At 44.7% G+C, this 13,188-nt stretch overlaps 1 protein-coding gene across 10 annotated transcripts in view; it reads right to left on the bottom strand.

Annotated features, from left to right (window-relative positions):
• Positions 1–13,188, bottom strand: part of mto1 (mitochondrial tRNA translation optimization 1) — a 98,835-nt gene that overhangs the window by 10,705 nt on the left and 74,942 nt on the right.

Genomic DNA, 13,188 nt, shown 5'->3' with positions numbered 1-13,188 from the left:
CGGAGCTGGCGCGATTGAATCTTCATTAAATAAAACCTTCACATTTCTTAACGTTATTACATCCATTTGTATTGATATGACAGCAAATGCATGCTACTATGTAAACGCAAAGTGTAGCACTGAGTTTAATCTTTGAATAAAGATGCAAACAGCATACATCGAAAATATTTAAATAAAGGACAAAATAAAAACCTGTATTGATTGCACAAGTATTAAATATTAATACAATTGAATACATTTTGTAGTGCACAAGAATTAAGAAATATTAAAATGACAATAAAACTGCACAATAAAATAAACTAATTTAAGTACAGGAAAAATACAGGAGATCGTTAGCAGTAATTTTCTTGATGTGTCTAAAATAATAATCTCCACCTTGATCTCCTGTAAGGTTATTTGAACTTGCTTTACAGTATGTCTCTGCATTTTAAGTTTTGGCATTTTATTAAGTAGCTAATCTACTGAATTTACTGTTATTATAAGGTTCTTGAAACCAAATCTTATATAGCCTAATAGAGCTGTAAATGTTATTATTTATTTACATCATTTACTGTTGGCGTTTTATTTAAAAACTCCAACTAACATTAAAGTGAATGTAAATTCCTCGTTTCCAGATATAATGAAGGCATCGAATAAACCAAATGAAAACGGAGGCAAAAATGAATAAATAAATAAACAATTCAAGCGAAAATCAATAAACAATATACTAGCGATGTTGCAGCACATTGTATTAATAGTGCAAAGTTTTTTTTGCACAAATTGACAATAAAATATCCTGTTGATATTTATAAATCTTGCTGTATTTATCTTCTAAACGCACAATTGTTCCCGCATGGTAAATCGTTATGGTGTGTAGGCTATATTTTGGGTTCTGTTGATGGCTAATTAAAAATAAAAACCTTTCTAAAATGTATGTGTTGTTTATATGTTATTGAAGTTCAGTATTTGCTTGATAATAACTTGGCAAAACCATCTTGTTCTAGTTGGGCTTCTCCTTGTTTATTGGAAAAAAAAAATCTGATAATTCAAATCGATTTTGTACAGATTATCGAAAGATAAATAAGATCACTAAACCTGATACTTTTCCACTTCCCAGAGTCGAAGACTGCGTGGATCAAGAAGGGGCTGCTAAATTCGTAAGTAAATTCGACCTGTTAAAGGGTTATTATCAAATTCCATTAACACCTCGAGCGCAAGAGATCACTGTATTTGTGACTTCTTCCGGATTATATTCCTATTCTGTAATGAGCTTCGGACTGCAAAACGCTCCGGCAACGTTTCAAAGATTAATGAATTGTGTTGTGTCAGGACTTTCGGGTTGTGCAGTCTATTTAGACGACGTAGTTGTTTGTAGCGATACATGGGAACAACATCTGGAGCGTGTTCGTGCTTTATTCTCGTGGTTATTAGAGGCGAAAGTCACAGTAAATTTGGCAAAATGCGAGTTTGCCAAGGCTACTGTGTTCTATTTGGGAAGGGAAGTCGGACATGGTTACGTGCGTCCCTTGAAAAAAAAGGTGCGGGCAATTGAGGGGTTACCCGTCCCATCTACAAAAAAGGATTTAATGCGTTTTTTGGGAATGGCGGGCTATTATAGAGGGTTTTGCCCAAACTTTTCTTCTGTAGTAGCCCCATTAACTATTTTATTAAAAGCGTCTGTTTCATTCGTTTGGTCCTCTGGTTGCCAGCAAGCATTTAACAATGTTAAACTTCTGCTTTCCTCAAATCCAGTTCATGTTGCACCGCAGTTTGACAAGCCATTTATGATTCAGGTAGATGCGAGTTAGATTGGGGCAGGTGCAGTTCTTTTGCAAACTGGGTTGGATGGTGTGGACCACCCAGTTTGTTATTTCTCAAGGAATCTTAACTCCTATCAGGTAAACTACTCTGTTATTGAGAAAGAGACACTTGCTTTAATATGGGCACTCCAATATTTTGAAGTTTATGTGGGAGGTGGTTCTCAAGTTGTTGTTTTTTCAGATCATAATCCGTTAATTTTTCTACATACACTGAAAAGTCCCAGTCAGAGATTGATGCGGTGGGTTTTGTTTTTACAACCCTATAATTTGTTAATTAAACACATAAGGGGTACGGACAATGTGTTTGCTGACTGTTTGTCTCGAGCTCATTCTGAGTGATGTGACTGAGTGGGTAAGTTTCTTGTTTGGTGGTAGTCTTGTGTCTTTCCTTTTCCTTAAATGCTTTCAGGATCCAGTTTGCTGGGGGAGAAAAGATGGGGCAGGAGTATGCCAAACTGTAGCTTTACTTAATACGGTTTCATCCTAAGAAAAATTTTGTTAGCAGTACTAGTGTTTTAAAGTTTAGAGAAGAAAAAAAAAAGGAAAAGATTATTTGAGCATTGAAGAGAAATTATTGGTATTTGTGGGATTTATATATTTTTTTCTTTTTTTAGGGGGGGGGGGGGATGTTAGGTCCCATGTGGGACCTGTTTGTATGTGTGTTTTTGTGATTTGCAGGGCCTGCATGATGATTGCAGATTGGTGGGTGGGTCATCCCACCTGAGACTCATCGTGTGTGGTTTATAAGGAGTCCGGCATTCTGTCCTAGAGAGCTTGATTAGCCGGACGTCTCTGCTTGGCGCTTTTGATTTATTTTAGTTTGTGTTCGGATCATGAGCTCAGTACACTACCATACACATGCTTCTCACTACTGACTTTCACTTATACTGACTTTGATTGCTTTTTTACTTTTGTTAATTATATGTTTTGTTAATAAATCATTTCTCTTTTCAATTTACCTGGTCCGTATTGTCTCTCTAATGTTGCAACTTTGAGCCGGTTGAAACATAATTGTATTATTACCCATACCTGTGGCATTATTATCAGGTATGTGTGCTTTGGTTAATAAAAAAAATAATTCTGTGCAAATGCAGTCAGAGATAAGAAGATAAATTAGAAGAGCAGCATTAATGTCACAATGAGGGTTGATTTATGGAAGCAAGGCCAAAAGGACACCTGCGTTCTGTAACTCATAATAAAGTGCACCTGCACGTGCGCCCACACTCATTTGTACTGACATCAAAAAAGTTATGACCACTTATGAACTTCAGCTGAACTTACAGTTGACAGCTCAGTGGACAGTGAACAAGATATATTGTCGAGCATTGTTTTTTGGCTGAATCATCACTTTTGAAACAGGAAGGAAAGACCTTAACTGGACATGGGTAAGACCCCTGAATGACCCTGAGATTCTATTGGTGGCGGGCACCAGAGAGATTTAAGATCCTATCAGCGGAGAAGCTGATGGAGGTGTGTAATGTGTAGATTTGGGTGGAACATTAAGACACAGAAATGTATTTAAACTGTTTGCAAGCTTATGTTCGGCAGACACTTGAACAACCTGTCTCTGTTGTTACTGATGCTGTAACAATAAACTGCTTCGTCTAAAGACTTCGGAGATCTCAGACTTGTCATTTTTTGAAAAGTTTGACTTAGAGACTTAGAATATTTTTGCAGACCAGAATCTTTTTTTTCTACAACATATTTGGCGCTCAATCAATGTGGGGCTGGATCGAGAACATCGAAAGTGGTACCGGTAGCCTTTGGTGGCGGTTCACTCAGAGACCAAAAAGGGCCCTAATAAATAAGGTAAGCATATTTGCTTTAATATTTTTGGTCTCTGTGAGAATGAGCGCTGAGGGTGGACCAAGTACCTTAATTCGTTATTTATATGTACCTCACCAGTAAAAGGAAAGTAAAAGTAAAAAGTAAAAGAAATAATCTGATTAATAAACAAAATTTTACTAAATAATAAGAAATTAAAGTTTAATGTTTTAAGAGAAAAAGAAGAAATCTCACAGGTCTTTAGAAAATTTGCATGCACTAAATATAGATGTGTGAATGCATGCATGGCTGTAAATAATGCGTAAGGGAATGCCAAGCGATGAGGCGTGATGCCACGCGAGGGAGTGTGAGGGCTGCACGGGAGGCGACACGGGTTAGGATCACTTTTTGGACAGTGCTTTAAGGGGGCAGTGGAAGAGCTGTGTGTCATGCTCAACTGAGATCTAGCAATTGATTCTCGCAGAACAGCTCTGTGTGAGACTCAGCCGAAATCTGAAAAAACTAGATTCTTGCAGGAAGAGTTATAGACTATAGAAGTGACCTCTGACCAAACCCCTTGAGTACTGAGAAAAAAAGGGCAGGTTCACCGTGAGTCGGCCTGTTTTTGATTTGTGTTGACTTATTATCTCTGTGAGATTTTAGATGGTGCAACGGATGCAGATTTATGTGTGATTTGTGAAGGCCCGGGCCAGGGGTTATGGGGAAATGAAATAAAATAAATGGAAGGAATTAGAATCAAACCAAAGCAAGTCCCTAGAACGAAAAATCCACCAAAATATTTGATGAGTAAATTATTAGGCCATTCTGAGAATTGTGTAATTTGTGACAAAAGTAAAGAAACAAAACCATTAATACCTAAAAAGGAAGAGATAACCATTGAGTAATATATATAGCGACAAAATACTTATTTTTTCTCTCGTCTTCTCTTTATCCTTTTTTTTCTCTCTTTTCTTTCTTATCCTCCCATTTCCTTTTTTCTCTCTTATTTTTTCTAAGTTAAAAATTATTTAAAATTAAATTAATAAAAAATAATCTAAAGAAATGGATTTCAATCTGCAAGTTTTTTGTCCTTTATACAGAAACTAGAAGAAATAGAGTTAAGACCTTGATTGAAACTGCGGGTTCTGAAACACACTTTTGAAGAGAATCTCACTAAATATAGGAAAGAAACGAGAATTAATAGAAAAACAGAAAAATAAATTCCTAAAGAACCTGACAGTTGAGTGGAATTTGGCTGAAGTAGAAAGAGAGTAGCCGACGGTTGACTGGAGAAAGGCCATTGACGAATGTATCAACGTTAATACAGTAAGGATTTTCATTGAAGAAAGATGCAGAAATAAAGGTGGAGAGAGGCAAGCATATAGGAATATGCTGCTTGAATTGAATATTTTTCTGAATCAAGTAGTAGTGCTAAGCGTTAGTGAAAGTAATTATGAAGAAATCGAGCCATTTACTGTTCTGACAAAGCCTAAACTGCAGAAAGGTTGTTGTTTAAAGAAAGTGGAATGGAAGATTAATGGAACATTATATAATGGAGTAGAAGGAAGGATTGAACATTTTTACACTGAGAATCTAAAACTGCAAGATCTGACTATAGGAGTGAGGCCTCTTAGGTCATGGGGTGAAAAATAGCACTGCTTGTAACCGACCCCCAACAGCAGCATTTATATTTAAAATATTTGAGCCGCATTGCATACTGTCTCAGTATTGAGATTACACTATGATGCATTGCAGAAGTTGAATATATATTTTAATTTGAAAATTATAAGCGCTTTGATGTGCATAATTACATGAACATTTAAAAGCTTTAAAGATATAAGTATGTGTATGGCTTATAAACTTCGGTATTGACTGACTTTGCTAAATTTCTAGCTCTAAGTGCCGTTAGATTCTGAAAAAGGTAAAAACATTGCATCTCAGCTATAGCTCTTTTGTAATGTTATGCTTTTTACCTTTTCATGATAAAAGCTTCATATCTTAAATTGTAACTTTTTATATATATTTTTTTCATATGATAAAAACATTTTGTCTTAATTACAAGTCCTGCGGCATTTTTCAGAGTGTTTGATTTTGAAGTTCAAGGAAACACTTGCTTTGAATTGTTTTTGATTTGAAAATTTATAAAACAGTTACCTTTCTGGATTTAAATTTCTAATTTCTAGGGTGATTATGGAGTAAGCGTTATTTGTTTTATGAATGAGTAAGATAATTGAAATATTACACTGAAAAAAAAAAGGATTCAAAGATGATTACTTGGATTTGCTAAGTTAGTTAAGTTGAGTGGTTAAAGATTGAGCAAGTTAGGTTAAACATAACTAAATTTGATTTGTTTGATAAATTCAACTGATGTAGGTTGTTTGTAAAGATTTTGCAGAAATATATATTTTTTTTTTCTTCTTCAGTGTGTTTTGTTTCCTTAGTAGCGGAAGGATAATGGATTGAAGACAGAAATCATTGAAAAATATACCAAATTTAAAACTGGGAAATATTTTTATCATTAAAATGTTTTCTTTTGATAGATAAATGGATGGAATACAAACTAAGAAATAAGATATAGAATTCCTCAAAGAACTGGTCATGCAGACTTTAAAAATATTCTCCAAACTGCCACATTTGTTACCCAGACAGAGAATCCCATCATTGCAGATGAACAGATGAGTTCTGAGCAGTTCCAGTGTTGTGAATTTAACATTTGGAGTGTGGATGCATGTGTTGGCATTGTGTTGAAGCAACTGTTTGTGTTTTCTGGGGCAGTAGGACGCAGAGTTGTGGGATCAGAGAGGTATCAATCTGCAAGCGTTTTTTTTATGTGTTTTGAATAAGGAAGGTGGATGTGCTTCGTGGATGTGGCTGAGAAGGTTTGGGAGATTTTGTGCAGCATGTTTTGGGGAGGTTCTGTGAATTAACATGCACAAAGTAAAGGAAATAGTGCTAATCGGCGGGATGGAGGTTGTCTCTCTGTGGAACAAAAACGATTGATTTTATTTTTGTAACCAATGGGCTATTTTTTGTTTTTCTCCTGTTGTGCTCAACGAACAACCAAATAAACAGAGAAGGGTCTCCGGACCTTAAGACTAACTTTCTCCAAATTTCAGGAGGTAAAATATTGACTCTAGATAATCATGCTGACACTACAAACCTCAAATTTGTGCTTTGCAATAAGAAATAATGTACACCTGGCTGAGAGAGAAGTTGGTCCTGATCAACCCACACTTCTCTCTTACCTAATAGGCCGAGCTTTGGCCAGCACCCAAATTTTGACTATAAAGGTGAGGGTTTCTTGCTGAAACATTGGAAGCTCAGCTGTGGGATAAGTGCACATCGTTCGGTTTTCTCAGACACACGTGTTGGTTTTCCAATGTGACTGCAACGGGCTCCCTAGTCTTTGAAGAGGAAAATGATGTCACGTCTTGTATATACTTGTATCAAATTGATTGAGGTTTTCATTATCTGTCTTTTATACATGTAATCTCATCTTTATTTTGCATTATTAGCCTTTTATGCAATTTTGTTGTATTTCGATTATTGATGTTGATGAGTATGATTCATGATTATTGAATATTATTGTGATAATTAATATCAGCGATGAACAGTTGTATTGCTTGATTAGTATGGTGTATAGACCATTATTGGTGCCTTCGCTTGTCGATTAGCACCACACTTGTCTTACTTGAGTAAAAAATTTAAACCATACTAAAATAATTTTGGTATGATGAGACATTTTACATACTAAAATTTGGGGAATACTACAACAATTTTATTTAACATTTTTGCATTTATAATAAAAAAGTGTCATTAAGTGACAGATGTGAAATTGGAACTTGTGTGGCTTTGGTAAATCAAGTGTGGTTGTTTGAAAACACTGACAGAGACATGTTTTAGTATTTTTACAGTACTATAAAGTACAAGCCTACACAAAGAACCTAGAAAGGATTTTAAGTTTTTACTCTTACGTCATTCTGCTACTAACGGAAAATATTTAGAATTTCCATTTACAGGTGAAGGAGACTCAGTCTGTGCAAGAAAATGCAGGCTTAGGAGAAGGCTCATGGTCAGCAAATGGTCAGAGGGTCAAAGCCCACACTACACTATCATCCTGCATAGAATGTGAGGGACCAAGAACATACTGGTAAGGATCATGCCTGGCCAGCAAGAAAAGAGCCTTTAGCAATGGCTTGTGGAGAAGACACCCTGGTAAAATATCTAAAAATATCTAAAACATTAATTAGAAAAGCAACACGTTTAGAAAAAGATGTGGACCAGCTGATGATTTTACATCGGTAGACAGTAAATTGGTTTGATTGGTGGATTGATAAAATAAAGTTAAAAATACATTGAAAATGTTGGTGATTTGTGAATGCTGTATAAGTGCTGACTAAAAATATATAAATATAAAGTAGTGAATCATTCAAAGCCTGTTATTGAGGGAACGTTCGAGGTTACAGAAGTAACCCTTCGTTCCCCGAGGAGGGGAACGGAAGTGCCATGAATGGGAGGATTCGGATCAGAAGCCGCTTATCTGGAGAGTATTGAACGGGCCAATGAATGAAATTAATTGGCAGCGTAAGCTTGCGCAGGTGTGCGACATCTGCAATCATCTCAGCATATAAGCACACCTGAAGCCAGCAGACGCCATCCTTTTAAGCTGAAGAGACTTTCAAACAGCTAAGGGACAGTCATCATGGCGACGGAATATGGCACTTCCGTTCCCCTCCTCGGGGAACGAAGGGTTACTTCTGTAACCTCGAACGTTCCCCTTCGGTTGGGGAACTTCAGTGCCATGAATGGGAGAATATGGAAAGCGCCATAATGACTGCACCTTACCAACACCCCCGATGAGGAGATAGTCAAGCAAGCGTGACGCACCCACATCATGGGGGGCGCGGTCCTCCAACGTGTCCCTGGCCCTAATTTATCCTACTTCAACAGAAGTTTTACGGATTTAGATATATTTTTTGGGAAGTCGTGAGCATCTAGATAATTCTAGGAAATACGACAGTACGTTGGGAAGCGTGCAATCCCGATAGGGAGGACGCTGCGGAGGCCATCCGTTACCCAAGGGGGGGATAGATGGCAGAATTTACCTATGGACTAGCCCTAAAAAGGGGGAGTACGCATAGCAAAGAGTGGTTAGCGGAGAGGGAAGACACGGGTCCGCCCAGGGGGGGGACTTAACCGTGGCGGAATAAGCATATGGGATCGCCTAGTGGGGATCACGCATAGCAGGCACCTATACCCAAAACGCGGGCTGACCAGCGGGCAGACCTACAACGTAGTGGGCCAGCAAGTGACTCCTCCGCTGAGTCAGTGCTGGGGGCCACGGAGGAATCTGCAGGGCTCACCTGACGGGGAACTTTACTGACAGATAAAAAAGGCGCACGTACCTCCGTGTTAGGGAGAATGGCGCAGCAAGCGTGTTTCAACACCCTACCGAGTTGTCTCCTCAATCACCAAAGGGTTACCTAATACCCTTGAGGAAACCGGCTCCACTCGCAGATTGTAAAACCTTGCAAATGTGTTGGGTGTCGCCCAGCCCGCAGCTCTACAGATGTCTGTTAGAGAGGCGCCGCGTGCACTCGCCCAAGAGGATGCAACGCTCCGAGTGGAGTGTGCACGTACTCCCGGGGGACACGGCTGACCTCGACTCGAATAAGCGAGTGAAATGGCATCCACAATCCAGTGGGATAATCTTTGTTTCGATACGGCACTTCCCTGCTGCCGACCGCCATAACAGACAAAGAGCTGCTCAGATGATCTAAAATTCTGAGTACGGTCCACATAAATGCGCAGAGCGCGAACTGGACAAAGTAAAGAAAGGGCTGGGTCTGCCTCCTCCGGGGGCAGCGCTTGCAGGTTCACTACCTGATCTCTAAAGGGGGTGGTAGGAACCTTGGGCACATAACCGGGGCGGGGTCTCAGGATAACGTGAGAGTAATCCGGCCCGAATTCCAGGCACGAGTCACTGACCGAAAATGCCTCCAGGTCCCCGACCCTCTTGATGGAGGCCAACGCAACCAGCAGAGCTGTCTTCAGGGACAGAAATCTTAGAGATACTGATTCGAGTGGCTCAAAGGGATCGGATCGCAGACTCGTGAGAACGAGGGCGAGATCCCAAGAGGGCATGAGAGGGGGGCGAGATGGATTAATTCGCCTAGCACCCCTAAGGAACTGGATGACCAGGTTATGCTTTCCCACGGTGCCGCCAGCTACCGCGCTATGATAAGCGGAGATGGCGGCCACGTAAACCTTGAGAGTGGAGGGCGACAGCCTGCTGTCCAACTTCTCTTGAAGGAAAGAGAGCACAACACTAATCTGGCAATTTCGGGGGTCTTCTCTGCGAGAGACGCACCATTCAGTGAATAGACTCCACTTCAGGGCGTAGGCGCGCCTCGTGGAGGGGGCTCTAGCCTGAGTGATGGTATTAACCACCGCAGTCGGTAGGTTACCTAAGTCTTCCTCGCGTCTAGGGACCACACGTGGAGGTTCCAAAGATCGGGGCGAGGGTGCCAGATGGTGCCCTGTCCCTGAGAGAGTAGGTCCTCTCTCAAAGGGATCCGCCAGGGGAGGGCCGTCGCGAGGAGTGAGAGCTCTGATATCCAGGTCCGGTTGGGCCAAAGGGGCGCAACTAGCAGAACCTGTTCCTCGTCCTCCCTGACCTTGCACAGAAACTGCGCGAGCAGGCTCACTGGGGGAAACGCATACTTGCGCATGCCCCGAGGCCAGCTGTGGGCCAGTGCATCCGTGCCGAGAGAGCCCTCGGTCAGGGAAAAAAACAACTGGCAGTGAGCGTTCTCGGGGGAAGCAAACAGATCGATCTGGGCCTCCCCGAATCGCGCCCATATCAGCTGAACAGACTCGGGGTGGAGTCTCCATTCTCCAGGGCGTAACAGCTGTCGTGAGAGCGCATCGGCTGCACGATTGAGCGTGCCTGGGACGTGAATGGCGCGCAGCGATTTCAGCCGCGGGTGACTCCAGAGGAGCAGACGGCGGGCGAGCTGAGACATGCGGCGAGAGCGCATACCCCCCATGCGGTTGATATACGCCGCCGCCGCCGTACTGTCCGTCCTGACCAGCACGTGTTGCCGCTCCAGCACCGGTAAAAAGCGGTGGAGAGCGAGGAACACTGCCAACAGCTCTAGGCGATTGATATGCCAATGCAGCTGGGCACCCTTCCAGAGGCCCGCAGCCGCATGCCCGCGACACACGGCCCCCCAACCCGTGTTGGAAGCGTCTGTTGAAACAACAACATGGCTGGACGCCTGTCCTAGAGGCACACCGGCCTGTAGGAACGAGGGGTCGTTCCAAGGGCTGAGGGCGCGGCGACACAGCGCAGTAACCGAGACCCGGTGTGTGCCCGCGTGCCATGCGCGTCTGGGGACCCGATCGTGAAGCCAGTGCTGAAGTGGTCTCATATGGAGCAACCCGAGCGGCGTGACGGCGGCTGCGGATGCCAAATGCCCCAGGAGCCTCTGAAAGAACTTCAGTGGGACCACTAGTTTGCTGTCGAGCTCCCTCAGACAGTTCAGCAACAGGCGAGCGCGTTCCTCGGAGAGGTGCGCTACCATGGTGATCGAGTCCAGCTCCATCCCGAGAAAAGAAATCCTCTGCACGGGGGCGAGTTTGCTCTTTTCTCGGTTGACCTGAAGCCCCAGTAGGCGGAGATGCCGAAGCACCTCGTCCCTGTGCATAATCAATTGCTCCCGCGAGTGGGCTAAAATCAGCCAGTCGTCGAGATAACTGAGTATGCGAATGCCCGCGAGCCGAAGGGGCGCTAGGGCACCCTCCGCGAGTTTGGTGAAGACCCGCGGAGACAGAGAGAGCCCGAAGGGGAGGACCTTGTACTGCCACGCTCGACCCTCGAACGCAAACCGCAGAAATTGGCGGTGGCGTGGAAGAATGGAGACATGGAAATACGCGTCCTTCAGGTCTATGGCTGCAAACCAATCCCGAGGACGAACGCATTGGAGAATGCGCCTCTGCGTGAGCATTCTGAACGGCAGCTTGTGCAGACAGCGGTTCAAAACGCGCAGATCTAGGATTGGCCATGACCCACCGCTCTTTTTGGGTACGATGAAGTATGGGCTGTAAAACCCACTCTCCATCTCGGCTGGAGGAACCGGCTCGATTGCACCCTTCGCCAGGAGGGCAGCAATCTCCTCTCGCAAGACAGGGGCGGACAGGGGGTTGACCCTGGAGAAATACACGCCCGTAAACTTGGGGGGCCGTTTCGCGAACTGAATCGCGTAACCGAGTCTGATTGTGCGTATGAGCCACCGCGAGGGGCTGGCCCGCGCTAACCAGGCAGGCAGAGCCCTCGCTAATGGAGTCATCGCTACAATCGCTGACGTACCAGCGGTGGGGCAGCGCGGAGTGGGTGTGCTGATCCGGGAAGCACGAGGGTCCCGCGGAAAAGCTGGAGGAGAGCGATTCGCTCTGGCTCCGCACCCTGACTCCGGAGAGGGGGCTGGAGGGCTGAGGGAAGGGAGACCGTCCCCCCAGCGCTCGTGAGCCACTGGCGAAGCACGTAGAGTCTGCGAGCCGGAAGGCAGCGCGTCCCGGACTGGCAGAACTCGTGCAGTCACATCCGGGGAAGGGAAAAAGTGCTCTTTTACTGATGTTTTGGTGGCACTGAAAAGTACCGTTGTTATCGGGGCCCCGCCCTCCAGCGGGGAAAGAGCAAGTTTCCTCTTCTCCGGATGGCCTGTCTCAGGGACGCTTCGCGGTCCGTTTACCGGACTTAACGGCGCCCTGGGCAGGAGGGGCTGCCTGCTTTCGAGGAGAACGCCGCGCCCGCTTGGCCGGAGGCGCAGGCGGGGGCGGGGCAGCACTCGTTGGCGGGCGCCCTCGGCGAGGAACAGCGGAGGTGGATGGCTCGGCGGGCGGAGCGGGCTTACGGCCACGCCGATAGATGACATTGCCCATCGCATCCGACTGCTCTTTCACCGCCTTGAATTCCTGGGTGAATTCACCGACGGTGTCGCCGAACAGGCCAGCCTGGGATATGGGCGAGTCAAGAAAGCGAACTTTGTCAACGTCGCTCATATCGGCCAGGTTTAGCCAGAGGTGGCGTTCCTGAACCACAAGTGTGGACATCGTCCTCCCCAGCGCACACGCGGCGGACTTAGTAGTCCGAAGAGCATAGTCGGTCGCGGTGCGCAGCTCATGTAATAAGCTTGGGTTGGACCCGCCCTCGTGCAGCTCGGCCAGCGCCTGCGCTTGGTAGCGCTGGTAGGTGGCCATCGCGTGCAAAGCAGAAGCAGCCTGGCCCGCAGCCTTATAAGCTCTGGCTCCGAGGGAGGCAGACAACCTACAGGCTTTGGACGGGAGGCGGGGCAAACCCCGCCACGTAGAGGCGCCGCGCGGACAAAGATTGACCGCGATAGCGCGCTCCACTGACGGGATCGCCTCATACCCCCTGGCAGCTCCGCCGTCAAGGGCGGTGAGGGCGGAGGCACTCGCAGCACGGGCAGAGAAAGGTGCCCTCCAGGACTGCGTGAGCCTACTGTGCACTTCCGGGAAGAAGGGGACGAGAGGCTTCGAAGGCTTCGCCTTCTGGTCCTCTACGTAGCACCCATCTAGTCGGTCCGGCCGCGGAGCTGGGGGA

The sequence above is a fragment of the Danio rerio genome, chromosome 12 (genome assembly GCF_049306965.1).
Source record: "Danio rerio strain Tuebingen ecotype United States chromosome 12, GRCz12tu, whole genome shotgun sequence".
Classification (NCBI taxonomy): Eukaryota; Metazoa; Chordata; class Actinopteri; order Cypriniformes; family Danionidae; genus Danio; species Danio rerio.
Note: the sequence above shows the minus strand (reverse complement) of the source record. Positions and strands in the feature narration are given on the sequence as shown.